Source organism: Callithrix jacchus, chromosome 2 (assembly GCF_049354715.1).
Source record: "Callithrix jacchus isolate 240 chromosome 2, calJac240_pri, whole genome shotgun sequence".
Lineage (NCBI taxonomy): Eukaryota > Metazoa > Chordata > Mammalia > Primates > Cebidae > Callithrix > Callithrix jacchus.
The window spans coordinates 128719281-128743768 of record NC_133503.1 but is presented as its reverse complement, the minus strand read 5'-3'; the positions used below and the strand labels follow the sequence as shown (position 1 = coordinate 128743768).

Below are 24488 nucleotides of genomic sequence, written 5' to 3'. Positions count from 1 at the left end.
GGTCAGATTACCCACAAAGGCAAGCCTATCAGACTTACAGCAGATCTCTCGGCAGAAACTCTACAGGCCAGAAGAGAGTGGGGGCCAATATTCAACATCCTCAAAGAACAGAACCTTCAGCCCAGAATTTCATATCCAGCCAAACTAAGATTCACAACTGAAGGAAAAATAAAATCTTTTATGAACAAGCAAGAACTCAGAGATTTTATTACCACCAGGCCTGCTTTACAAGAGCTTCTGAAAGAAGCATTACACACAGAAAGAAACAACCAGTATTAGCCTTTCTAAAAATACACCAAAAAGTAAAGAGCACCAACATAAAGAAGAATTTACACCAACAAATGGATAAAACAGCCAGTCAACATCAAATGGCAGTAACCCTAAATTTCAATTGACTGAATTCCCAATCAAAAGACACAGCCAAAACCCAACGGCATGTTACATCCAAACCTGTTTCACGTGCAAGGATACACAAAGACTCAAAACAAAGGGATGGAGAAAGATTTACCAACCAAATGGAGAGCAAAAATAAATAATAAATAAATAAAAAGCAGGAGTTGCAATTCTTGTATCGGATAAAATAGATTTTAAAGCAACAAAGATATAGTGGTAAAAGGATCAATGCAACAACAAGAGCTAACGATCCTAACACCCAGATAGGAGACTTAGATTCAAAGAGACAGAAAATTAATAAGGATATCAAGGACTCGAACTCAGATCCAGAACAAGTAAACTTAATAAATATTTATAGAGCTCTCCACTTCAAATACACAAAATATACATTCTTGTCAATACCACATCACACCTACCCATAAGTTTAAATGAAACATTGATTGGCCATTAGTAATACCCAATTTTTTTCAAAATAAAGCAATATTTCCATTTACTCTCCCTCTTTCTCTTCCTCTTTCTTCCGCTCCTTTACTTATTTTTTTTTTTTCTTTCCTTCTCTCAAAAAAAAAAAAGAAATCAACTTGTAAACCTCTAGATCCAGGTCGGCAATGTCTCTTTCATTGCTTGATTTCCTTTCTTCCCTTCCCTCCCTCCCTCCCTCCCTCCCCACTTCCTCCCTTCCTTCCCTCCTTCATCCCTTCCTTCCTCCCTACCGTACTTATTCCCTTCCTTCCTGCCTTCCTCCCCACCCCCCCAAAAAAAAAAAAAAAAAATTCCACTTCCTTACTAAAATTCTTAAGCTTGTCTTGAGCACATTAATAGAAATCTGAAGTCCATGTCTGTTAATTCCTTTATCTGGATTAAGTGCATTGTTTCTATTGTCTGTTTTATCTCTTGGGTTTTGGTCAAGTGTTTTTATAGAGATATGTATGTAATAGCTTCTTTTTATTTAGAGCCAGATGTTGTCCATATAAAAGTTACAGGGATAATTTAAGACTCTGTAAAATGTTATTTTTCTCCAGAGAGGATTTACTTTTGCTTCAAGGAGGCAGTTAGCTTAGGGGCACTAGGAATTTCTGATCACATTAATCCAGCCAAGGATTGAGATGTTTCCAAGTTGGGTTTCAGTCCCTATGAGAGCTGATCTGTTTCCAATACCCTTACTTTTGAAGTTTAGTCTTTCTGAATCCCATCTAAAATACTCTGTGTTTATCAGAGCCCCTCTTCCTTGGTACACCCTGAACTTTCAGGATCAGTAATCTTCCAAATACCAGGCTCATTTCTCTCGGCTAACTTTTTCTCCTGATTCTTTGACCCAGAATTCCTTGGTGTTTTTGTAACTCTCTGATGCCTTCAAACAGATTTTGTTAATTTTTTTTCCAGCTTTCTTAGTTCCTAGTGGGAACCCTATTGGACATGGAGTGCATTTAAGCTGGGGCTTTTGAAGGAGGTTGATGGGGAGGGCAGAGAACTTTGGAGTTGGCAGTGGGAAGTGATAATACCTGCCTCACCTCAAGGCACTGCGTTTCTACTTTAAAGGGCTGCAAGGAAAATAGAGTCCTTAGAGGCTGTCAGGCTGCAGTCAGGACAAGAATATATGATATATGCTGAGAAGAGACTTGGAGAGTTTGGAGTCAGGGAGAGTTAATATAGTTTCTTTCTTTCTTTCTTTTTTCTTTAGGACGGGGTTGGTTGAACTAGATGACATCTAAGTGTCCATGTAATTTGAAATTCTAGGATTCTATTAAATGAGCTGGGCTTCCATTTAGGTTAATTTAGAAGTTTAATTAGAACTTAAAATTCCTCCTGTAGAGATAAGGAGGCTTATCATCATAAAGAAAACTTCTGGGTTTTAATTTCAGCACGATAGCTCCCAGTTGTAAAACACTGAATTGACTTCTTTCCATAGTGCATGATGGGATTCTAAATTCTTATGTCCAAAGAGAACCAGTTGCAATATTATCTGCTAGGAATTTACTACTCTGTGGATCATTATGTAGTACACATTTATGAAAACTGCCTCATTTCTTCCTATCTTATAGTGTACTATGATTTTATTATTTCTTATGTATAATCTACAGGTTCTGTATTATTCTCTGCTCATGATGTAAATGCCTCCACTCATCTAGCCCTACATGCCTGAGTCCTTATATGTATTCCTGTCTGTTCTTTCTCTCCTCTGACCCTGTTTCCTACTTCTCTGGAATTCCTTTTTCATGGTGGAAAGGTTCCCTACATTCTCTGCCCTTCATTGAATATTTCTTTTAGCTATTGTCCTCAACTGAACTTTGGCTCTCTCAAGAGGATTCTGCTTCCCCTGCACCTTTTCTTTCCTGCATATCTCAAGCTGCCATTCCAGGCTCAGTACTCCTCCATCCCTATGGAAAATCCCCAGCTCCTTTGGGGCATGGGCTAACCTACTACCCACTCTCCTGATTGCTTTCAGGTACTCCCTGCTTCTCATACTCCCATATTTCAACTCTAGTTTCCCCCAGCTTCACTGGGTTCTTCACCTATTAATGCCTCTACTTCTCATTGTTACCACTTCCACATCTCAACTTTCTCACATCTCTCCATGCCCAGTGTAGATTCTATGGCCTACATCAATAATCATTCTCTTTCAAACTCTTTAATATCCTTGTATCTCTCCCATGTTGTACCCATATCCAAGCAATTGAACACCTCTGGAGAAAAATCACACAACTCTTTTGTCAAGTCTCACTTCAAATGGATGATCATGAATCTTAAGGGACATGCAAAACTGCCAAGTCTTTCTATTCCACTCCCCTAATAATTCACTTTCCCACTCCCCAAGGGCAATATTTCACAGCTTTCCTTCTGGTGTCCTAAGCTCTTCTTTGCTTACTTACACCTCCTAGTAAGAATAGATATAATCAGAAGAGAGCCACCTCATCTTCTCAGCATTATTCGAGAGCCTCCTGATATCTGTACCCATACTCTCTGCCTTTGCTCTGTTACTATGGGAAAAGATGAACTCCCCCTTTCTACTGCCAGCTCTCTCCCTTGTGTTCTGAGTCCTAAACTCTTCCTTCTCAAGGATGTGACTCCTATAGTAATACTTTCTCTCTTGCATCATTATGTCTCCTTGCCATAGGATTCTTCCCATTGGCATACAAGCACCTTTGTTATCAACTATCTTGAGAAACCCTTCAAAGATCTTGAACCAGACAGTTCACAGACTGGTACAAACAAGTACCTTAAATATTTGAAAAGATACTCAAGTTCACTAATAAAAAAGAGTAATACAAATTAATACTACATGGAAGTGCCATTTTTAACCTACCATATTGGCAAAGATATAAAGGTTTGAAAGCACGTAGTATTGGATAGGGTATGGGCCCTTCATACCGTGCCCTTAGGAGTAAATAGGTACAACTTCAATGCAGGTCAATTTGATAAAATCTAGCAAAATTATTGAATGTATATGCCCTTTGACAGGGCAGTCCCACTTCTCAAGTTCATCCTATATTAGACATGTACATGTTAGAGTACCCCCAGGCTTTGTATTTGACCCTGTTCTCTTCTATGTCTATATTCTCTCCCTAAGTGGTTCTATCCAGTTCCATGTTTTTAAATACCTTTTATATGCCAGTGACTCTAATGTTAAGCCTTCAGCCGAGAAACTCCTCTGCACTCTAGACTATTTTATCTAAACTGCCAATGTGATAATTTTATGGTATCTCAAACTTTCAGGTAGTCCCAATGGGATTGATTTTCCTTCTCTCTAAATCCACTTTCACTCTTAACAAGCCTTTTCATTTCAACAAGTGATACCACTATCTTCGCAGCTTCTCACACCAAAATAACCAGCAATGTCTTTGATTTCATTTAGTCTTGAACTTTTTGCATCTATTTATTTCCTGACTTTATTCCATTTTGAACTTAGTTTAACTCAAAGATATTGACTTTGTTCTTCATACACAAATTTCTGTTTTTAACTTCCTCTTTGGACCTGAAGCAAATTAACATATTCCAGATTAAGAGTTGGTTCCTCTTGACTGTGGTCTTGGCTAGTCATCTCTCCTTGCCTTGGCTGCTTCCAGATACCTCTCCCAGTCCTACCTGGTGAGCTTTCTTCCTCTGGCTACCACCTTGCTTTAGCTAGTTTGACAAAACACAGAGAATGCTAACCAAACTCTTAGGTGACTGATATGGAAGACTTCGAATGCCAGTGTATTAATTTAGAATGATGAATTGTAACTGCTAAGTAAATTGGAAAGCTTGTGTCAGCAGATCAGAATTCAGGAAGATTATTGGAAGCCACCTTATAATGAGAATATTACCTGGTGAGCCTAGAAGCAAAGCAAAAGAGTTAGATTATCTTAAAGATAACATCCAACCTTGTGTGGCCAACTCCATGCATATTCCTGCCAGTTTGACCAGTCACGCTGTCTGTCATCTTGTCTACTAGAATGTAGAGTGCCTAAGACAAAGTTCATGTCTTTTATGCTTTGTGAGCACTGCCTAAGTCTGCCCTCTGCCTCCTATCTTTCTCTGATCTCTGTTATTATCTGACTTCCGTTGATATATTCTTTCAGAATTATTCAAAGCAGAGTTTCTCTCTCTTGACTTTGGGCCTTAGACGTTGTATTCTAAGGTGACTTTTGAGCAAATGTGATCCTGACTACTTTGATTTGCTTTCATCAGTTTCCTTATGAGGCTCTTCCTCACTATCATGTCCATGTATTATCTAAACTGCTCTTTGACTTAACTGTGCTGCCAGAAGCTAGAAGGGGAAGATGCCTGCTCACACCTGCTCATACCACCTGGACTTCCACATGGTAATCTTTGACCATTTCATAATTTGTAAATACTTAGAATATATCATAATCCACAAATTTTTAAATATGAATTACTTAAGACTTTTCAAAAAATGTAACTAATCTTCAAGAATGCAAATTTACCACTAAAGAATGTGCCACAAAATCTGTGAATATAGTTAACTTTTCTCATAGGTAAAACTACGCATTGTAATTCACTAAATACGAGTACAAAAAATACTTATTGTAATTCACTAAATGTATGATATTTTGTAAGCTTGATAGGAATAATATAGAAGCAAATGAAGACTACTAATTTACAAAAGATTTGTAGCTGCATTGTTGTTACAACAATTGTAATTGGTTTCTGATCGTAATTACTATTATGATTAGGCTAATAGGATGAAGATTTTTTTTAATATATGAAAATTTTTATTTAAATCTCATTCTTACCTTTATGTATAAAAAGAATCTGAGCATGAAAATAGCACTACCTATATATGATGGGGATCTTGTTGTGCCTGAGAAGAGGACTTCAGGCCCCTTGCAGCAGGGAATAATTTTTCAGACCAGACTATAGCTCATCAGTGGCCTTCTGCAAGAGAGTGGATCTCTCAAGGTGGAGGGACTCTTTTACCAGGTGGCAGCTAACCCTCATCAAGACTCCCATGGGGAAGTAAGTGCAAACTTGTAGCCAGGAAAGAGCATACAAAATCATCTCCTGGGCCCAGAGGACAGGGATCATGTGTGTTTCATTCTCGACTGTATTCCCAGTACCCAGCCAAGAGGAACTCTAGTGCACCTTGCACATAAAAGGTGCTATTTAGGCGCCATACTAAATAGCATGGATGAGGACATGTATTTTAGAGCTTTTATTTTTATATAACAATTATTCAAACTTTAATGGTTTAAGATGCTTATAATCTTAGAGTTTTAGTGGGCCAGGAAATCAGGCATTGCTTCGATGAGTCCTCTGGTTCTGGGTCTCTCACTGGGCTGAAGTCATCTCCAGGCTTGACTAGGAAGGTTGGCAGGACCCAGTTCCTCACAGGCTCTTGGACTGAGGCCTCCCTCAGTTCCGTGCCATGTGGGCTTCTCCATAGACCATCTCACAACATGGTAGTTTGCTCTATGAGAGCCAGGATATGAGAAGGCAAGAGAGAATGCTAGCAAAAGAGAGTGTTAGTAAGGTAGACATCACAACCTTTTGTAACCTAATCATGGAAGTGGCTTCCCATCACTTTAACCATATTCTGTTTGTCAGAAGCAAGACAGTAGGTCCAGCCTACACACAAGGAGACACAATAGAATTATTGAACTATTTTAGAAAGCTACCAACCAGACCTTGAGTTTTTTGATGATGATTTTCTCAGAAAGAAAATATTAATTTTTATATACCTTTTAAAAAAGCAATGGAATTAAATGTCATGTGTGTTAGGACATCAGTTCATTTTGTCCTGAAACAAAGGCTAACACTGATAAACACAACACCTGCATTGACCATATTTTTAAAATATTTCCAGGCCAGGTGCAGTGGCTCACACCTATAATCCCAGCACTTTGGGAGGCTGAGGCAGGTGGATAACCTGCAGTCAGGAATTCGAGACCAAGCTGAATGGAGTTTTGCCAACATGGTAGGAGAATAGCTTGAACCTGGGAGGTGAAGATTGCAGTGAGCTGAGATCACCCCACTGCACTCCAGCCTGGGCAACAACAGCAGAACTCCATCTCAAAAAAAAAAAAATCCAGATTGTTACATTGTAATAAATAATGACCTTCTCAGAATTCAAAGACCCAAATACAAGGAAGTGTATTGCAGCAGGCTTAATCAATGTTTAGGGATGATGGAATATAAAATCGAAGAGCCAAGGATAGAAATCAAATTGCCTTTCTGCAGAAAGATCCTCAACAATTGAAAAACTGCTCTATAAAACTAAAGAACAGCTTGATGATTTAGAAAATAGAAATCGCAAAAATATTCTGTAGCTTCTAGATATGTTCCCACTGCTTATTACCTTGTCGGCTTCAGAGTGAAAAGGAAGGGCAACAAAAAGAGATTCAAATTAGTGATTTTTGGTTTGGCCTGGAGCCACCCTGGCTTAGGACGATTAGCTAAGTATATCCTGGTCTAAAAGTAAATCTTCTACCCTTTTATTTTCAAGTAACTTTCCTTTTTCATATCCAAACCATAGAAGAAACATATATTATTAATTTACATCCGACTTTGATAGATTCTTTAATGAATGGATTTTGATGTTCTGATATGGTAAAACTTGCATCACATTCACAATAATAGTATTGTTTTCAAATAACAGAATCAAGTAAGCCACCTGAGCAACTTGTGAGACTTCAAGCATGCTAATTGGATATGAATAGAATGGGAGATCAATGACAGACTGGCAACAATTCAGCAAAAGCCACTTCTAGATACTTGCCCTATGACCCAAAATGTCTTACACTAGCAATAGATTACTGTAATATGCCAAACCAATAAAAGTCATGCTATTAGGAGTTTCATTAGATTTATTTGAGTTTAAACTATAAGAATGAAGATGGTAGCAACAACTATATTCTCTTTTTACTTGAGACCTATTTAATAGAAACAGGTTACTTAACCACTGTGTAAGAAGGCCTAAATCTGTAGTAAAATTGGGAAGATCATGAGCTTTGCAATCAAAGAGACATCAGTCTCAGTTCAGCCTCTTACTAGCTGTTGGCCTTGGGCAAATTACCTAACTTCCTTGGAAACTCAGTGTACTCCTATATAAAATGAGAGAAATCATGGTGGTGGTGATGATGATGACCGTAATGAACATCATTAAGCACCTGTTATTTACCAGGCACTGTGCTATTTATGCACATTAGTTTATTTACTACTTTTATTACATAGTAATATTACGTTTATTATGGGTTAATTCTTATAAGGTGTAAATGCAATCTTGTTCCTAATATGTCCTGCCATATATGTGTGTGCGTCAGAAGTTATTTTTAGCCACATGAATCTTTTGTGACATATTGTAGAATATATATACATATATATACACACATATACCCATATACATATACATATAGGACATAATATTTCTTGGCAGCAGTTTACACAGGCAACATGCTTTACATGCATTGTCTCATTTAATGCTCAAAACAGCTGGCCAGTTGTGGTTGCTCACACCTGTACCCCGCATTTTGGGAGGCTAAGGCAGGAAGACTGCTTGAGCCCAGGAATTTGAGGCCAGCCTAGGCAATATAACAAGACCCCATCTCTACCAAAAATAATAATAATAATAATTAACTGGGTATGGTAGTGTGCACCTGTGGTTCTAGATACTAGGGAGGCTGAGGTAGGAGGCTCTCTAGAGCCCAGGAGGTCAAAGCTGTGGTGAGCTGAGATTGTGCCACTACATTCTAGCCTGGGCAACAGATCAAGACCTTGTCTCTAAATAAAAACCAAACAAAACAAAAAGACAGCCACATAAAGAAGGTTATAACAGAACACTGTTCTCTCTTTTCAAAGACACACACACACAAACACAGAGAGAGAGAGAGAGAGAGAGAGAGAGAGAGGAATTCTTTCAATCTATCACTTATATGGTGGTTTCACAGGTTTCAGTTTAATCAACCCAGAACCACAATAACAGATTTTGGCTAGACTCTGACTTTCATCTACTAATGATAGTGACAAGTTCCCTCTGGAAGTTTATAGCCCCACAGATTATTAGAGACCATTTTTGCGTTCTGTACCATGTGATTCTTTTCTGCTATAGATTCCAAATGATTTTTTGTCCATTCCTAATGCTTTTCATTTATACTGATTTCTTTGGTTTGAATAACCTTGAATTCATATATCTCATTTATTTTTTGGGGTACAGAATGATCATTGCTATTTTAGTTTGCTTGTATTAAACAGGTTCAGTTGTTTTGCTACAACAGCCAGGAGGGAGTGGTGGAGATAGACCCATCATCACTGGGATATGTCATTTTCCTTCAACTCCTATTTACTATCCAGATCTGGGGCTATTGTTACATGAATCCAGAGTCTCTGTGTTTTTTTCTCATATGTAGTTAACAATCTGAATGACACATTCTTTATAGTACCACAATAATTCCGTCCATTACATCACTTAATTTATGGGAGTGCTAACACCAAAATCGATAAACATTATTTCTGAAATGTCAGGAGTGTTAATGGTGTGATTAAAAAAGAAAAAGATTCTGAAATCTCTCTGCACAGAGCTCTTTGATATACTGTTGTTGAGGCGCACCTAACCCAAGCTGTGATATGGGAGACTTAAATCATTAAGACTCTGTCAACTTTAAAAATGTGTGTCGGAAGCTATTTTTAGCTGTACGAATCTTTTGTGCCATATTGTGGAATTCTGTTAGTGGAGAGAGGGAGAGACTACATGTCTCAGAGAAGATTGTCTCAGGTTGTTTTGAGACATATCAACAGTTGCTAAGGAACCGTCGCTAATGCTTCTGGGAAATTCTGTAATATCTCACTTAGAAATTGGGAGAAATTTTTATAGAGCAAAGCTTCTTAGACAAGGAAAGCATATGAAAAGTGATATTAGAGAACAGTTTCAAACTGGAAAAAAGTATTCTAAAGTTTTCTAGAAGACTGAGTTTAAAAAGGGTTTCATAGTACCATGTATACTGTAATCGCCTCTTGCAGAATCCTGGAAGCTTTAATTTACATCTGATTTTAGAACAAGTAGCATTTTAAAATCTGGTCACATTTCAGTTTATTTTCCATGATTGATGCTTTAAAATGGAGATTAGTACTTCTTTTCACACAGAGAATTAATTAGCATGCTAGCATTGTGGTTCCACTGATTCCCTTCTCTTCTGGTGAAAATGTATGTTAATAGGAAACATTTAATAGGCACTGACTGTTTACTAGGTCCTGTTTACATAGTCTTGGCATATAATGGTATTATAACCCGGATAGTCCTCTCATATTAACTGTGGCTTTGTAGCTAGTGAGACTTTCACAGGCCACAAGACTGCTTGAGCCCGGGAATTTGAGGCCAGCCTGGGCAATATAACAAGACCCCATCTCTACCAAAAAAAAAAAAAAACAAAAACCAAAATTAACTGGGTGTGGTAGTGTGCAACTGTGGTTCTAGCTACTTGGGAAGCTGAGGTAGGGGGCTTGCTTGAGTCCAGGAGGTCAAAGCTGTGTTGAGCTGAGGCTTATATTGCTTAGGAGTCAGACTAGGAGCCTAACACCAATCCAGCTGCACCATCCTGGCAAGGACTGTTGGGCCAATCACCAGCAACACCTTCACTTCCATTAGCTGCTGCCCACCTGGCCACAGAGAGAAGGCTCACCTCACATTCATTACTAACATTACTTTTAGCCAAGCTGATTTTAAGTATACTGTTTGCTCTACATGCTTTATTACTTATGGATTTATTAGAATCTGAGGAGGGAGTAGAAGTGATTGATTTTTTTTCCTCTTTCTCTCATTCACAAATATTAAATGAGCACGTATTATGAGCAGTTGTCATGGTTAGTGCTGATGACAGAACACAGCTAACACATAGTCCTTGCCCTCAAAGAACTTATATTCTGGTGGGGGGATGGCTCTGCAAACAAGCAATTGCAAAACTTGGATTTAGGAGAAGGGCCACTGTAAAGGTGGCTAAGGAGTTAGGAAGAAACTAGTACAGTTTTTCTGCCTGGGAGAATAAGCAAAGGCCTCATAGATGGAGTAATCCTCCAACTTAATCAGAGTTTGTTGGTCATGCACATGGGGAGGGGAATAACAGAAAGTGAGCAGTATGTGCAGGGTTGCAAAGACAGGAGCAAACTCTAATTAGAGCTAATGCTGGTGCCTGGGAGCATGGGAGAGAGTCAGGGACAGAGCAGGACAGGCGGGCAGTGGAAACCTTGTGTTTTAAAATCACAAATGCAGTGATTTTCTAGCTTTTTAGACCGTAGTATCCCCTTTTTTGGTTGGAAGATTACTGCTGTGGGTCAATAATAATAGGAATGGAAAAGAAGTAATAATATTAGAAGGTAAATCATATTAGAGGAAAATATTAGAAAGTAAAATCTGTAAAATTTAGTAAAGAGACCGGGAGGGGGTAGTGCAGATTGAGGAAATGTATGATCTAGCTCTCCCCTTCTTGTGTTTTATTACTTTTCTCCCTCATGTTCTCTCTCCCCCTCTTTTTTTTTTTTTAAGATGGAGTCTCACTCTGTCACTCAGGCTAGAGCGCAGTAGCACAATCTCGGCTCACTGCAACCTCTGCCTCCCGGGTTCAAGTGATTCTCCTGCCTCTGTCTCCTGAGTAGCTGGGACTACAGGTGTGGGCTACCATGCCTGGCTAAGTTTTATATTTTTAGTGGAGATGGGATTTCACCATATTGGCCGGACTGGTCTTGAACCTCTGACCTTGGAATCCACCTGCCTTGACCTCCCAAAGTGCTGGGATTACGAGCATGAGCCACTGCGCCCGGCCCTCCGTTTCTCTTATGATTCCCTATATATACCATGCTGTTTATGACTCCAGGCCTTTGCTTCTGTGGTTCTCTCTCTGGAACATCCTTCCCGCCTGGCCTAGGTTTCCTTTCCCAGCCAGCATGGCTCCCTTCTGGGCCTTGTGATGCAATGCCTCTGCATTTCTCTCTTTAGCGTTCCCAACTGGAAACTGTTCAAGGCATTTCTCTCTTACTGAATTGCTACCTCTTCTATAGTAGGAGCTATATTTTGTTTTGGGTAACATGCATAAGTGGTTTGTAACCTCTAACCTCTTCATAAGTTTGTGCATAACATTTATTAATAAATGTTCAGTGGCATGACTGATCTCATAGAGTTCTTGAAAAATACTATGTAGATTTTTTTGCCTTCTGGTTGCTGATCAGTTCCTAAGCACAATGATAATTTAGAAGACACCCAGATGTCAGATAATCCCAGGGACAGGGCAACCTAGACAACATGTCTTGGTGTTGCTTGGAGTCTAGTACTCTGAGGCTTTTCCAGCAGCCAGGGAAGCCACACCAGCCAAGGCAGCATCAGACCATTTGACAGGACTCAGAAGCCATCATTTATTTGATAGGATTCAAAAGCCACAGTGTAGAGATGGCTCAAGGATGTGATGCTAGCAATATAAGATACATGCATGCAAAAATATAATTTGAAATGAGTAAAAATAATGATAGCAAGCACATGCTATGTTGAGACTGTTTATGTGCTAGAGGAGTATAGAGGAGATACAGATGGCCAGTAGCCCTTGAGTATATTGTTAGCAAACTCAGCATTAATTCTGAGTCTGAAGCCCTGACTTTGCACTCCAGTCAGAATATTAACCAAAGAAAGCTTTTGCTAGTCTTTTAGTGAATATGTTAACAGAAAATTTTGTATGAGAGTTGCATTAAAGGTCATGCTTGAAGTAGCCAAAATGTGATATTGATTAGTGAGTTTCTTCCTATGTTAAAGAAACAGAAGTGAGAGAAAATGTCGGATGGTTTGAAGGGTACTCTTTCCCCAATGTTACAGACAGAGCAGCAGCCTTTTTCATTTGTGATTTTGTGCTTGTATTTTTCCTCTGCCATGGCATGACAGGGTATAGTTGGTGATACACCACCTTCCCAATTTAATAATGAAACTGGTTAAATGGAAAATGGTATAACATAGTGGTTAAGAGCATTTGATTTTTAGAGCCAAACTGCCTGGATCAGCTGTTGGCTTTTCCAAATTAGTCTGGAGCAAGGTACTGAGCCTTTCTATGCCTTAATTTCCTCATCTGTGACATGGCGATACTAGTAGTACATCCCTTATGAAGTTGCCTGGATTAAATACAATAGTAAATATATTAGAATAGGTCCTATCACATAGTATGCAATCACACTGGCTAGTACTGTTATTAATGATCTTGTCTCAAGTTGATGATGAACATAGTTTCCATTAATTTATTCACCACATTCCAAATTAACACTACTATGTGGTTAGTATAGGACATAAGCTCAAGTAACAAATAATGTTATATTTCAATAGAGAAAGATTCATATATGTATTTTTTTGCCATCAAACAATCATCATTTGGTGGGCCATCTGGTAGTGATTATAGTTTTATGGAAATCTGCTGCTGAGGTAAATAGCTACTCACGTGGAGATTGCCCCAGGTCTGGGAAAGCAGAAGACATTCTTCAGGATTTCAAAGGCACATCAGCTGTGCAGTTGCACAGGCATGAGTATACTGTACATGCCAGGATAACAATCAGGGCATATTGTTCTTTCAGGTTTCAAAGAAAACAAGGATCATGCTTAAGAAATGTAGTCACACTATCCGTGATACAGTCCTAAGAATAGTGTTGTAATTTGTATGCCGGGTACTTGGTTTTAACAAGGCATTTAATTCTGTTAAGCAAGTTGGTCGTTTGGAAAATCCTGCAAAGGCAGGCTGTGTGGGGAAGTTTATAAGCAACATTTGTTTACTCTGTGAGGAAATGATGGTGAGAGTTAAAGATGCAGACAAGAGATAGCAAATACATTTACAGTGACTAATAGCACCAAACAAGGCTGCAGTTGTATACCATTATCATTTGCTATCTGTGTTTTTGTTTGTTTTAAGATGCTCTTTGTTGCCTTCAAAAATTGCAATTCACGTATTAACATGAAGGTTAACTCAGGAAAGAATGCATCCAATCTCTACTGTATTTAGATGGAAAAAGCAAATTATTATTTGGAATATAAACAATCTTATTACATATTGTCTGCATGCCAATGTCTGCACACTTGTGGCTCTTAGTCACAATGATGAATAACAGTGGTTAGGTTGGTTTGCTAAGTTGTGCATCACTTTGGTCATATTATCAATCCTTAAGCAGTGAAAGACTCTCCTAAATGTCTATAGATCGCTCTTGAAAGTTAGAGATAAGTTTCATCATCTTGGTGGCATCATCTTTTGCAGTCAATCACCAATAACCAACAAATAGAGATTTAGTGGTGTTGTGTATAAAAGGCACTGTGAGAGACAGCATTGCTCAGGAAATAGAAATCTATAGTGGTCTTCTTTCTCCAAAAATGGGGCGATAATGCACGGATTACACAGAAGAATTAATCAATAATACCAAATTACATAATAAAACAACCTTTATAGTCTTATATAGATGTTACAGGCATATATGATAAAGTGCTAGGTCACTGACGGAGATGATAAGAAGAGAGTTTGTTTATTATGAGCTAAAATAATTCTAGAAAGATTTCTTGAGAATGAGAGAGGTTTGATATTATCTTAGAATATTTGGTAGATGAGGAAAGATATGAGGGAGTATTCCACATAGGGGGATGAGCTCAGAGGTGAGGAAACACTGGGTATCCTGTGACTAGAGAGCAAACCAGAGCAAGAGTATAAAATGCATGTGGAGCCAGGCTTGTAAAACTAAGAATTGCATACCTTTGGAGATATGCAGCAGTTGGCCAAGGTGAGACAAGGCACAGGATGACTATGGGTCGACAGAATATGAGAATAGCAGAACCTTTGTTGTTGTGTTTGCTGCTATGTATTTAGGGCTTAGAATAGTCCCTGGCATGTGGTAGGTGCTTAATACAGCCTTCACTCTTTTCTGTGATTAGGGGCACTCTGATAGATAATGCTGGAAAATTAGTTTGTGCCAGCCTGCAGGGAAACCAAGGAGAGGGCCATGCAGTTGAAAACTTCATTATATAGGTTTAGGTTTTTGACCTAGAGGTCCCAAATCCACAGGCTTCAGGTTTCCTTTAAACCACATGCAACATGGGCAAAAAAGCCTGTGTACATTATGCATTATTCTGAGGTTCATAGCTTTCATTGCATATTGAAAGGAATCCAGGCTCCCAAAAGGTTCAGCTTTACCTAACAAGCAAGGGAGTAATTAGAAATCATTTTGAGCAAGGAGGTGGCCTGAAATTAGTAATTGGGACTATGAGTCGGGTGTTTGCATGCTGGGGGGAGGAGAGAATGGAGGTGCTAAAGCAAAGGAAAGCAGGTGGGAGATTCTGGCAGGCTGGCGGGAAAGAGATGCTTGTGAAAGCCCACTGTGGAAGTGATGGTCTTAAAGGAGATAGAGTGAAAGGGGGGACTACACACTGGGGTCTATTGGGGGGAATAGGGGAGGGACAGCGGGGTGGGGGAGCTGGGGAGGGATAGCCTGGGAAGAAATGCCAAATGTGGGTGAAGGGGAGGAAGGCAGCAAAACACACTGCCATGTGTGTACCTATGCAACTATCTTGCATGTTCTGCACATGTACCCCAAAACCTAAAATGCAATTAAAAAAAATTAAAAAAGGAGGGTGTTTAAAGGAAAGCTGTATTGGAGGAATACTGACAAAATGCTTGTGGAGAAGGTGGGGGAATGGAGGCCAGTGAAGGTAAAATCAGTTTCTAAAGAAATCCGTCAGCTAACATTTCACACCTCTTTCGTCTTTACCACTTTGGTATAAGACTTTGATGTTAGGGTGCTATTCCTGTCACAAGGGGAAGTTAGACCTTCCTTGAAATGCCTGACTGGAAGGATTGGGATGTCCGCCTCCCATGTATTAAAAATAAGGACATCACTGTTTTGTAAACTGCAAGCTACATGAATACTGACATTAAATTAGTTTCTTTCAAAATTATCTGATTTCAGATTTCCAGTTAAATTCATGGAAGCTGACATTTCTTCATTATTTTTGGTGCTCCTGTTCTGCAGGTATTTAATTGACCAATAGAATAATTGAGTCCTTGCACCCTTTTATTGTTGCACACTCACAGGTGAAGCGATTTCAAGTTTTGTGGGTATCTCAGAAATAGAGTCTCTCACTGTGTCAGTGCAAAGTAGTTTGGCTTGATCATATTTAATGAAAGAATATTAGAATCCTGACAAATAACTTACACCTGCTGACTGTGTAGTCAAAAAATCTTATCCCGTCCCCTAAGGTAATACAAACACTTGGGGACCATAACATGAGGGGAATGCTTGTATTTGCCTTTGATCATCTAAGTCAGTAGGGAAAATGAACCTCCTGGGTTCTAAATTAACCCCACTCAGCTATTTACAGATCATCACATCTGGAAAGCAGGTCAAGAGGAAAGGAGATGCTCTCTGAAAAGGTAAAAGCACTGGTTTACAAGCAGATTCCAAGTCAATCTCGCTGCTACTTTGTAGGCAAGCCACAAATGGTCTCAAAATCAAAATGGCCTTGGCCTCATTATCTGACAGAGAATGTGGTTGTAACAGGGCTACTGCCTGTGGTCTCTGCTGCCTTAACCGATGCCAAAGCCCATTACAGACATCCTGGTGCCTTCCTTGCCGATTTCCACAATGGCAGGTATATTAAGGAGTGCCTCCGTTCCTACCGGGTGATGGATGGCTCTCTGGCGGTCTCTGGTGGTCAACATTATAATTGCTTCTAGAGGGAACGGGAATGCTTGACTCCATTAGAGCGAATGCAAAAACAAACATTTGGAGGAATATGCTAACATTCTCTAGTGTGAACCTAAGTCTGATGCTAACTTCTAGCTATAACTCAGATGGATCACTCTGGTGTATTGTTTATATGTGATAAAGAGTAGCATCTTAGAGTGAGTTATACATATTTAATTTCTTTTCTTTAGTGGAGGAAGTTGAAGAATTCATCCGTTTAAAGTCAATTCATGTTTATTCTCATTCTGTCTCTCTCTCTCTCTTTCTCGCTCTATAATTTTCCGAAATTCACATTTCTTGAATCGTTTTTATAACAGGCAATTTCCAAGATGCGACTGTGGGCGTGTTTATGGGCATATTTAAGTGTGTTAACTTTTTGATTGCCAGCTCTCTGTAGATTTGAACATCAAACCATTTAATTACCACACTGCATTAGCAGCTTGCTATCTTGTACCAGTGAGTGAATTGGAGATAGGTAGTTGTTTTATTAAAGAGTACTGGTGAATGTGCTTCAACACATACAGTTCCACACTGCATGTTACTAGGTACACGACGCTCCTTTTTACTTCTTTTTTTTCTTTTTAATTCTTGATAGACTATGCATAATTGGTGAAATAAACATCATCCATTACTCAGTTCAGTCTTCCCTGAAGTATTAGTATTCCAAACAATCCTATTACCAAGGCATTATTTTGATACTTTATTAAAAGTCCTACAGCTCTAGCATTGCTATACTCAAGCGCAGCTTTATGCAATTAGGATTATAATGGAAGCTTTATTACAATGATATATAACTTGTATCATCCTAATAAAAGTTTCTGTATATAGCAAAGCTTTAATAACATTGTTTCTGTAACAGTGATCCCTTAGTAATAGAGCTTCTCTTATAGCAACTTCATTATTAGGAAATGATTTCGGTAATAGAAATGCAAATAAAGATTTTGAAAGGAGTATTTTATGCATAGCACTATTACTAGCCTGCTATCTTTTCATGCATTATATCTAACCATCATAAACCTGTGACATAGATTATAGTTATGCTTATTACTATCCTATTACCCTTTAGCATTTGTGTCCTTTCAAATTATTGAAATTAACTGCCATTTTAAAATAAAAATTCAAGGGTTAAAATAATTTAAATTTTAATTAAATTTTGTTTCTAAAGCATTAAAAATGTTTCACGAAATCTTCTCTAATTTGTATTGTATTAGAGATTATGTAAACCAATGACATTCAGCCTGGATTATATGTACTCTTGGAGGTTCGTGAAGACTTCCAAACATACACGGGCATGGGAGTTTTAAAGGTATTAATTTCCAAATCTTCTATTCCAATATGCCCCCCTCTTGTAAAATCCATCTGCTTGAGAAGGCACCTGTGGTTGAGATTTTACTTGTTCCCCTCCCCTTTTTTACTTTCTTTCAGTGTACAAAAGAAAGACAACTGACATCCATCCCTTACCATGACATGTTGCTTGGCCAGGTCACTGAAAAAGGATATATTTGACAACCCCTTATTTAAGTATCCCCAGGTCCCAATTCATATATATTTGAGATAGGGTTTCTCTCTGTCACCCAGGCTGCAGTGCAGTGGCACGATCTCAGCTCACTGCAACCTCCGCCTCCCAAGGTCAAGTGATTCTCCTGCCTCAGCCTCCCGTGTATCTGGGACTACAGGTGCCCGCCACCATGCCCAGCTAAATTTTGTATTTTTAGTAGTGACAGGGTTTCCCCAAGTTGGCGAAGCTGGTCTTGAACTCCCAATCTCAGGTGATCTGCCCGCCTCTGCCTCCCATAGTACTGGGATTATAGACATGAGCCTCCGTGCCCAGCCCCAATTCACATTTGTAAGTCGGGATGTATTGGGTAATCATTAAGTACTTGGGCTGTTACATCAGAGAATCTGTGCATAGATCCAGATTCTTCAGTTTGCTAGCTCTGTGACCTTGAGGAGTCATTTACACTTTCTCTACCTTAGTTTCTACATCTATAAGATGGTGATTATAATAATAGGTTATTGTGGGGATTAAATTGATTCATACATATGTGAAAAAAAGCATATACTATAAAAAAAGTATGTATAGTCTGGGCGTAGTGGGTTGTGCCTGTAATCCCAGCACTTTGAGAGGCCAAGGTGGGTGGATTGCTTGAGTCCAGGAGTACAAGATCAGCCTGGGCAACATAGAGAAACCCCACCTCTACAAAAAATACAAAAATTAGCTGGGTATGGATGGCATGCACCTGTAGTCCCAGCTACTCAGGAAGCTGAGATGGGAGGATCACTTGAGCCTGAGAGGGCAGGGCTGCAGTGAGGAGACATGACTGCACCACTGCACTCTAGCCTGGGCAACAAAGTGAGACCCAATCTCAAAAAAAAAAAAAGTATATATGTACTATTAAAAGTATGTACCAATACTATATAATGCTATTAACTGATGATTTCTAAAAATACTTTATATGTTTGCTTATCAAATTTTATAATATATTTATGTTGTTTTGGTCAATTGAATACTAGCAATAATTATGACAACTCAATCAGACATCTAAGTTAACATAGAACAAAATGGCCACAGGAAATTTTAAAACATAAATGCCTTTGTCTCTATATTTTTTGGTTACAACAAGATGATCAATAAAAAGCTTTTAAGCATAAAATATACATTAGGGTGAAGTTCTTTGAGAGGAGGACAATAGAGATATGAATTCAAGGAGAAATATATAAAATGTCCAATTGTATTGCATATATTTTTAAAGTTAATGATGATGGTTCATTTTCAGTTGAATGTATTTAAGAGAATGATGTAATGTTAATAGTTGTATTTAAAATTGTCAACATGTACAGTACATTGGAAATCATATAATTTTCAACTATTTAATGAAGATCTTTAGAGGTAAACTTGTGTACCTGGGATATATAGACATCTGTTTTTAAAAATGTAGATGATACAAACAAGTTCAAAAACACTGGAATAAAACACTGATTTAAAGGATTAAGGATATAAGGGAAAGTGGAGGCATAAAAATTATCTTTATAATTTATGTTTTCCTGAGTACCAGCTATAAGAACAATACCTTCCTTATCAAGTTGAGAAAGTAGGTAAATTATAGAAGCCTGAAGTTCCCCTGGCAGAAAGTCGATTTGACTTGTGTGGACTAACTTGACTGAAATATCTTCAGTGTTTCACAGAGAAGGTCAGTGCATAAAAAAAACACATCTACTCTCAATTTGATGAGTAATTCCTAGGAGAGATCCCTTGCCTCTGAAGGGATTCTGGATTTGTCCTTTGAATTTTTGTGAAACAAGCTACTTCGAAGTGGACCCCTCTCCTGAGGCAGAAATGGAGAGGCTGATGGCTTGGATGGATGCTCTGAGGCAGTTTTACTTCATGCTAGAGATAGCAGCTGTTACAGTATCAGAGGAGCACTGGCTAAGACAGCAAGGAATAGACAAGCCTCTTAGGAGGAACATGCTAGAAAGGAACTATTTTCTACTTAAAAAAATAAGTGTTGAAGAAAATGGGCATGCCCTAAGGCATGTTTACTGCTAATTATATGAGTTTGACAGGCACACTTTTGACTTAAATTTTATTTCATGTCATGCTTCAAGTTGAAAGTTCGGATGCCACTTTCTTATTGGGCAAGTTTTATGTCAGCATATCCATAGGTTTAAACGGTAATGAATACCTAATTTTGGTGTGCTGGTTTTTCCACTTAATATTATTTTTCAGACCCTTGCCAAGGAAAATAGAGCTTTTTAGAGAAGTGGTATGTTAATGCTGTAGCCATATTTTATACAAACTGGCACAGAATCTGAGTAAGTTGTGAGCCTTAGTTAATATGGCTTCTTATTTGCATGGCCCTTGAAGACCAAAGTACAGTCAGTCTTCCATGTATACAGGTTTTCATATCCATGGACATGGAGGGCCAACTATGCTAACCACTTTACATAAGGGACTTGAACATCCATGGATTTCGGTATCTGTGGCAGGGAGGCAAGGGTGTCCTGGAAACAGTCCCTCTGGATACCAATGGATGGCTGTACCAGCTTAGTTGAAACTCACATCAGGTAATGCAGGCCTGTTTATAGAGATTAGAGCCTTGGGAAAGTATTTTTGAAAAGTTACCAACCCCTGTACTGGTCGATCCGGAAAGGCATTTTCCAGGACATAATATGTTTGTAAACATTCAAGAAAGTTGCGCATCCCTACCCAGAGCCCTAAGCCTTCTCAGCATGTTCTCTTGCATCAAGTAACTAATTCCTGAAGGTTACAGCCTACAGCCAAGTCAAAAGAGGCATAAAGGCTAAGCTGGTTGCCTAAAGTATTTGTGGAGACTATGTGATGTTTTTGTGAACTATTTCAAAGGAAGGATTGATTCTTACATTAAGACAATGCTACCTCATACAGTGAGGGACTAGTAAAGCAGTTTGTATTCGTAGCAATAATGGAATTTCATCTTTTTGGAGGGAAATATGATCATACAAATCAACAAATATGAAATACAAATATTCTCATTGTTTTTATTCATCCCAGAGTTTTTATTATAAGAAAATAATTCATGAAGAAGAATAGTATAAGACTGGAAAATCTAAATGTCTGTGGAGTGATGTAAATATCCATTATGATATATTAGCTGGATGGAAAATTATGTAACTAAAAAGAAAGTTATAAGGACTATATAAAATATAGAAAAGTATATATGAAATAATGTCAACAGGTCAAAGGAAAATGGAATGACAAAATTATATATTCACCATGAACATAACTATGATAGATAATAGATAACTGTTAATAAAATTTGAGAAGACATCAACCTTTAAGAGGCCTGGCTGGTCTGAAGCATTCATGAACTTTAATGAGTGTTGCTGGCCTGAAGGGCCACTGGGGAGAAAATGATGGTAAGCTCAGAGCTCAACCTTTAAATAAGAGTTCATCTCACGAGTTCATGTAGAAAGCTTTGGTACTAGTTTTCCTTTTGGGTCTTAGACTCTCTTTTTGGATCATAGATTTTCTTGTCTAGAAAATACTGAACTAGATCCAAACTATTAAAAAAAACAATTCTTAAAATTCCAACAGAAGTTGGAGAAATGTAAGAAATTGATATGATCAGGAAATGGGATTAGACTCTACTTTTTAAAAATCTTGACATTATTAAGTTGCTCAAAGTTTTAATAAAAGATTTTTTGAAAATAAGAAACTGTCATTCTTGTCTATACGTTTATTTCTCTCTCCTAATACTTGCTTGCAAAATACCAGAATACAACTGTAGCCTGAAAAGCTCTATTACTATATTTATTTGTAGGAGCATATGATTTCTCAATACTGCAACCTATTAGTAGGATAGTTTTCTGTTACTTAGTTTTAAATTATTAGTACTCTAGAAAGTGGGAGAAAGGCCTCATAGTAGCTAAGTTTTTATAGGACAGATCTTTAACATTTTTCATTATGAGAAGGAGAATCACATATTTTGTAATGGGATTATCACATGCATATGAGTTTTCTTCATGGAGTCTCTTTGGAGAGAGCTTCTAAAGAGAAAAACTAATTTTAGCTTAATGAAATCACTGGGAAATCTGCTTCTGGGAATAAAAGGAATCCTTATATTTTCAAAGTTGGGTAAGAAGCAGAAAGGAAAAACAACGGTTAGGAGCTATAGATGTAACTGGAGTATTAGAAATTTATACTGATTGTATTTATCTAAAGAGAAGCATTATAGTATTTTTAAAATCATCTTGAAGATTCATCCGTTTTCTGTTGGTTTAAAATAATATTTGGCACCATTCTGAAAAGTAATGATAGTAATTGATTGCTATTTTATTTTGTGTTGCTCATAAAATATCTTCCTATGTGATAGTTGCCAGGCATTAGTATCTGGTTATCAATAAATTAGGCTGGTTTTGTGAATATAGTCTTGGAAATATTTGAATTTTCTGATTGTTGATTTACGGGGGTGTTCTCCAACACACTTAGCTCAAAAATGGTGTCCTTGGTTTAGTGTGTGTCTCAGAAATAGACTTTAGCCAAAAATTTTCATTGTCATGTAATATTATGGAAGGAAAAAAGTAAAGAATTAATGCTTGGAAAATGTAGGCTTCCAACTGTTTTACTTTAAGATAAAAATAGAATAAATGTACCACCTGAAAGTTGTTTCATACTGAAGTTCTGTATTTAGTTTTAGCAAGCTTGGCATTGGAAGGACTCAATTCTGTTCTCAAATCTGGACATAAGTCTTAACTCAATCATTTGTGCATTCCACAGCCTTGGATTAGCCATTCCTCTGAACAAATTTCTACAAAATGGGAAGAATATCTACTTTATAGGATTGTGAAAATTAAATTGGGTAATATATATTAATGTATAGCTTGGATTTCATCTTAATCCCAATCTAACAGCAATCCCTGCAATTTCTAGTTCCCAATATATCTCAAATCCATTTATTTTTCTCCATCCTTACTGTCTTCACCCTAATCAAGCCCCTTCTTTTGTGATACAGTAGCTTTCATGGTAGTTTTCTTCCTTCCTCTTTTGCTTTCTTTTGTCTTCTTGGATTTATTCTCTACCCAGCAGCCAGGATTTTTTTTTTAAGTGACTAACAGATTTTTCGTGTCTCTATCTCCTTCAGTTTTGCTCTGATCTTAATTATTTCTTGTCTTCTGCTAGGTTTTGAGTTTTTTTTGATCTTGCTCCTCTAGCTCTTTCAATTTTGACGATAGGGTGTCAATTTTGGATCTCTCCACTCTTCTCATGTGGGCACTTATTGCTATATATTTTCCTTTAGAGACTGCTTTAAATGTGTCCCAGAGATTCTGGTATGTTGTGTCTTCATTCTCGTTGGTTTTGAAGAACTTCTTTATTTCTGCCTTCATTTCATTGTTTATCCAGTCAACAATCAAGAGCCAGTTGTTCAGTTTCCATGAAGCTGTGCAGTTCTGGGTTAGTTTCTGAATTCTGAGTTCTAACTTGATTGCACTGTGGTCTGAGAGACTGTTTGTTATGATTTCCGTTCTTTTGCATTTGCTGAGGAGTGATTTACTTCCAATTATGTGGTCAGTTTTAGAGTAGGTGTGATGTGGTGCTGAGAAGAATGTATATTCTGTGGATTTAGGGTGGAGAGTTCTGTAAATGTCTTTCAGGTTTGCTTGTTCCAGGTCTGAGTTCAAGTCCTGGATATCCTTGTTAATTTTCTGTCTGGTTGATCTGTCTAATATTGACAGTGGAGTGATAAAGTCTCCCACTATTATTGTGTGGGAGTCTAAGTCTCTTTGTAAAAAGTCATTAAGAACTTGGCTTATGTATCTGGGTGCTCCTGTATTGGGTGCGTATATATTTAGGATTGTTAGCTCTTTTTGTTGTATCGATCCTTTTACCATTATGTAATGTCCTTCTTTGTCTCTTTTGATCTTTGTTGCTTTAAAGTCTATTTTATCAGAGACGAGAATTGCAACTCCTGCTTTTTTTTGTTCTCCCTTTGCTTGGTAAATATTCCTCCATCCCTTTATTTTGAGCCTTTGTGTATCCTTGCATGTGAGATGGATTTCCTGGATACAGCACACGGATGGGTTTTGGCTTTTTATCCAATTTGCCAGTCTGTGTCTTTTGATTGGTGCATTTAGCCCATTTACATTTAGGGTTAATATTGTTATGTGTGAATTTGATACAGCCATTTTGATGCTAGCTGGCTGTTTTGCCCATTAGTTGATGCAGATTCTTCATTTTATTGATATTCTTTAACATTTGGTATGTTTTTGGAGTGGCTGGTACTGGTTGTTCCTTTCTATGTGTAGTGCCTCTTTCAGGAGCTCTTGTAAAGCAGGCCTGGTGGTGACAAAATCTCTGAGTACTTGCTTGTTCACAAAGGATTTTATTTTTCCTTCACTTATGAAGCTCAGTTTGGCTGCATATGAAATTCTGGGTTGAAAGTTCT

The 24488-nt window shown here is 38.0% G+C and overlaps 2 protein-coding genes across 13 annotated transcripts in view; both read left to right on the top strand.

Moving 5' to 3' along the window:
* The window catches only part of ATG10 (autophagy related 10), a 307667-nt gene that overhangs the window by 240216 nt on the left and 42963 nt on the right, over positions 1-24488 (top strand). The gene's annotated exons all lie outside the window — the stretch shown is intronic.
* Positions 1-24488, top strand: part of LOC144581584 (uncharacterized) — a 45311-nt gene that overhangs the window by 1769 nt on the left and 19054 nt on the right. The gene's annotated exons all lie outside the window — the stretch shown is intronic.